Source organism: Phalacrocorax carbo, chromosome 3 (assembly GCF_963921805.1).
Source record: "Phalacrocorax carbo chromosome 3, bPhaCar2.1, whole genome shotgun sequence".
Taxonomy (NCBI): Eukaryota; Metazoa; Chordata; class Aves; order Suliformes; family Phalacrocoracidae; genus Phalacrocorax; species Phalacrocorax carbo.
In genome coordinates this window covers 92940381-92945044 of record NC_087515.1, presented here as the reverse complement: position 1 = coordinate 92945044, position 4664 = coordinate 92940381, and positions in this window count along the sequence as shown.

Below are 4664 nucleotides of genomic sequence, written 5' to 3'. Positions count from 1 at the left end.
GGCCGTTGGGGGCCGGCGGACATCTTGTGCGGCTGAGGGGAGCGGCGGGACGGGACCGCTCTCGACTTCGCGCCCTCCTCGGCATAAACGTTTAAACGCCGAAAATGAACCCAGAGCAGTGAAAGCTGCGCCTGACGCTCGGGTCAGGTGCCCAGGCGGGGAGGTGAGGGGTATCCCCCTTCTTTTTGCAAGTTAGTTTTAAGCAAATGATGCTTACAACTTCCTTAAGTAATTTCTTTTTCTGTGAAGGTGGACAAGTGCCTTTAACCTGCTATGAAGAGAAGTCAGGAGGAAGTTCTCTAACTGTGAAGTTGATGCAAAAGGCATCACGTTTTAAGATAAACTCTTAACCCAGCCTCACGGTGTGCCTGTCACCACCCTGTTGGTATTTCAGGGAGCGCTTGGTGGTCCCTGGGCCTGGTTTTGTCGCAGATGGATGAAGGCGTAGCTGAAACAAAAGTCTCCTGCGTGGTTTCGATAGTGCATGTGTCAGCTGTCAAGAAGAGCCTCCTCCTCTGGGCCTGTGACTGCTGAGCTGCTGCACAGCAGTCGAAGCCAGTTAATGAGTCTCCTTTCTTTGTCAGGGGTTTCTTTGGTGTAAATTCATCAGTGATCAAATTTGTTGATGACACCCAAATCAGAGTGGGAGCAAACAAAGGAGGATAGACTCAAACTGCAAGTGACCCAGAGAGATCAGAGCAATGGGACCGTTACAGGCAACGGGAAATGCAGCAGTAGCAGATGTTGAGTCTTACTGAGGGAGAGGAAATGTTCTAGCCGTCTCTCCTCGCTTACTGAGCACATCTCTGTAAAGGGCAATACCGTGAAAAAAAGGGAAAATGTTATCGAGCCATACCTCATTTAATAATGTAGCTTACTGTTCATGGTTTCTTCAGTAACATAGTGATAGTTACACTTTTCAAATGAAAAACTTCAGAAAGTAAAAATTATCTCAGAAATAATTTGAAAAATGCAGGAACTACACCGTGTGATGATACAGACTGAAATACCTCCTGCTTTCTGTAGTGGATAAAATGAACAATATAGAGTACAAACAGTGGCCCAATACATAATATTATTAGATACCTAAAAAGTCATTGTGTCTCTTCTTCATTAACAGGGCCTATTGCAATAGGACAAAGGGTAATGGTTTTAAACTAAAGGAGGGCAGGTTCAGACTAGATGTAAGGAAGAAATTTTTTACACTGAGGGTGGTGAAACATTGGCACAGGTTGCCCCAAGAGGTGGTAGATGCCCCATCCCTGGAACCATTCAAGGTCAGGTTGGACGGGGCTCTGAGCAACCTGATCTAGTTGAAGATGTCCCTGCTCATTACAGTGGGGGTTAGACTAGATGTCCTTTAAAGGTCCCTTCCAACCCAAACTATTCTGTGATTCTATAGATGGAGAAAATCACGTAGCATCTCCTACGCTCCATTGGACAGAGCAAAAGAGTGGTGTTAGCTTTTAAGTAGAGCACATCGTTGGCTGGAACTGTTTGACTTGTTCCTTGGGCTGAACTGAGCTGCCTTGGGTTTTGAGCCCAGGGCACATGTAAGTTAAATAAGAAAAGCAAGCAGAATATCAGGAGGCTTACATGCAGCATCCTGGGGCTTGCAGTCAAACAAGGATAATCCATTTTTCTAGTGTGTAAAGTGCTTTGAATTCCTGTGCCTTGGCTAGGCAGGAAGCTAAGGAAAAAAAGCATCAGGATTTGGCACTGCTGCTTTCACTTCTCCATTGCTTGTGTTGCCACTTGTTCTTCCTTTCTCCCGCCATCTCAGGGTCTCCCCAGAGACCCTCCTTGCCTAGGGGACTGCCTGCATTTGTCAGTTGTAAGGCTGTACCAAGAGGATGAGGCGCTGGCAAAAATTACAGTAGTAATTTTAAGACAGCATTAGTATAAAAATACAGTGCGTGGGAAGTAAGTCTTAGGGTTTTGTTTGTTGATGGATTTAAACCTGGGCAACGTGGCAGGTATACCCAGTTAAAAACCCATAAATACTGACCTGGACTAGAAGTACAAACTTAACCTAAGAAAAATACATTTTTAAAACATAACCAATCAAGTTGTTTCTCTATAGATGAAATATAGTTGAAATAGCTTAAGTTGGATAATTTCACCATTATTCTTCAATCCAAGTAAAATTTCATTTTCAGGGGAATGTTACAGGTTAAGTTTTCTGGAGGTATTTAGGAGTAGCTTATCAGAAAGGTGTCACAGACCATGGCCACATTGATACAATGGAAGGTGCCTGTTTATCTCCTACATTGACATTGCAGTAACAGAAGAATGAGCTTAGGAAGTAAATAGGAAAAGTTGAAAGAATTTATTTCTTCTAGGAGCCTCACTTTCCTTCCAGCCCAGTCAGCATCAAAAAGCAAAAGAACTCCAAATAATAGAAAGGAAGAAACAGGGCAGAAAAGCACGTCTGGTGTCTGGGAAGCCTTTCTCTGAATGGATGCTTGGTGCTCAGACTGCTGCGAATAATGTTTCTAGCATTTAAATGGGCTAGCGAGATTTGAAGGTAACAACTCTCTTGAGGAAGAAGTGATAGAGAGGTCAAGGCAATACTTTTCCTATTACTTGAATAATTTCCTGCAAGACAGCATATGCCTACCTAGTGGTAGGAAGGTTATCTGTGCGGTGGGAAAGTCTCTCCATACATTCATGACATGAAAAAAATTAAAGCTCTCAGTGAGCTGGTGAGGAAGTTCCTCAAAAAGGAGCATTTACAATCCTTTTGCATGTCTCTGGCTCATGTTAGAGTTCTCTGCAGTCATCATCTGGGCAACATAGGTCTGTCTATCAGGGAAGGAGCAAGGCTTCACTATATTACACTATATATATGCTTCTAAACTTTTTCCTTTAAGGAACATGCACATCACCTCACTAATGGGCTGAACTATGTTTTACTGGCTTCTGGTGAAAAAACACCTGTGACTTGACAGAATCACTGGAACATCAGGTGGCTGGAAAGCCATCTAAATCCACACACTTTTTTGTGAATGCTACATACAGTGGTGAAGAGGTGCTGAACTAGGCTTTTTCTCTCTCAGCATCAAGTCTTTATCTGTTCTTGGCAATGGTATGATTTCAAGTTAAGATTGCTAAAGCCAACCTTTTTATTGTCCTGGACTAAATAGGTGCCTTTTCAAAAATTAGAAAATATTTTCTTCCTTCTTTTTTCCCCCCCCTCCCCAGCATAGGAACAAAAATCCTGTACTTCTGTAAACATCAGATGCTGTTTTACAGGGTTCTTGTACACAGAAATGAGAAAGATTGAGGAAAACAAAATGAGAGTAATTTGCTCTTACAGAAGTCAGTCAAGTAAAAAAAAATAAAAACAAGCCAAACCCAGACTTGTGACTCAGCGAAAGCAATTCCAGCCTTACCATTTTAGAAGCACCAGAAGCTGAGCCAGTATTGCATTTACCATCCCTCCAGCCTCGCCTCTCCGCTGACTGCAGTTCACAGCTGTAACTGCTGGCCAAGTTTTACAGATTTAAGCACAATACTGATGGAGCAGCAAAACAATTTTCATTAGTACAGAGCTAGAGCTTTTCTAACAGAAGATCAAGTTCCAAAAGCAGGAAGAGATATTTAAAGCACATATTCCACACAGGCTTAGCCCCAGTAGAAGAACAGTTGCCTGAAAAGGCTCCAGCTGCAGCACATCGAGAAACCAAGCTGGAGTGGTGGACACAGCTGTGGTTGCAACAGGAGATGAGCCATTAGGCTTGGCTGCCGTCTTACCTCGAGTGCTTCCTTTCAGCGTTGCTTCATATAATTGGCACCCATAGCAAGATACAAGGCAGGTGATAACAGAGCAGAGGCTTAAGGGTGCTCTTTGTGTTAGTAGAATGGAAGTTACATGTGCCAGAATGTCTGGGTGATGATTCCTAGTGGGCCTGGCAAAAAACCCCAGACTTCAGCTGCACCCCAAGATGGGGACAGTTCACTAGATTGTCATTGCAGCAACACGAGGCGCAGGCCTGGTGTGCTCGCTCATCATCTTTTCTTCAGCCAGCCCCATCCCTACATCTGTCGCTTTCCCTTTTTTGTCCCAGTAGCAGATAGAGGCTGTCTGAAGTGCCTGTCTACGGAGGTGACTTGTGGCCGTTCTGAGATGCAGTCGCTGCTGTAATTTGGTCACCACATGGTTGTCTATCACCTTAAGATAAAAATATTACTGCCTCCTGTGTCTTCCTCACTTCTACAGTTTGCATCTCAAAAACCCTTAGCTCATATTTAAAACCCTGATATAACTTTAAGCCATAACAACACACCTGGATTTCTATGGTGCCAGAGTGGATATGAGGAATTGTGACCACTTAGAAAAATGAGCCTCGGCACCAGAGAGCTTTCACACTGGAGTTGGATGTCTGTTAGCCTAAGGTATGCAAAGTAAGGAACCGTTCTAGATGCCTTGTGGTCCACAGCAATTTTCTGTTTGCCCCACACAGCCTACCCCAAGGAGAGCAGATTCTCTGGGCCATTGCGGCTGTGTTGGCATCTCACCAGCCCAGGCAGGGACCTAACCACTCCCTTGGGCAAAACCTCAGGAGCCATGTCAATACCTGATTCCACCTCAGGGAGGCAGAAGGTCTCAAAGCGTGACTCAAGCAACTTTCTCCCAAACATTAAGACACTTCCCAGCAATA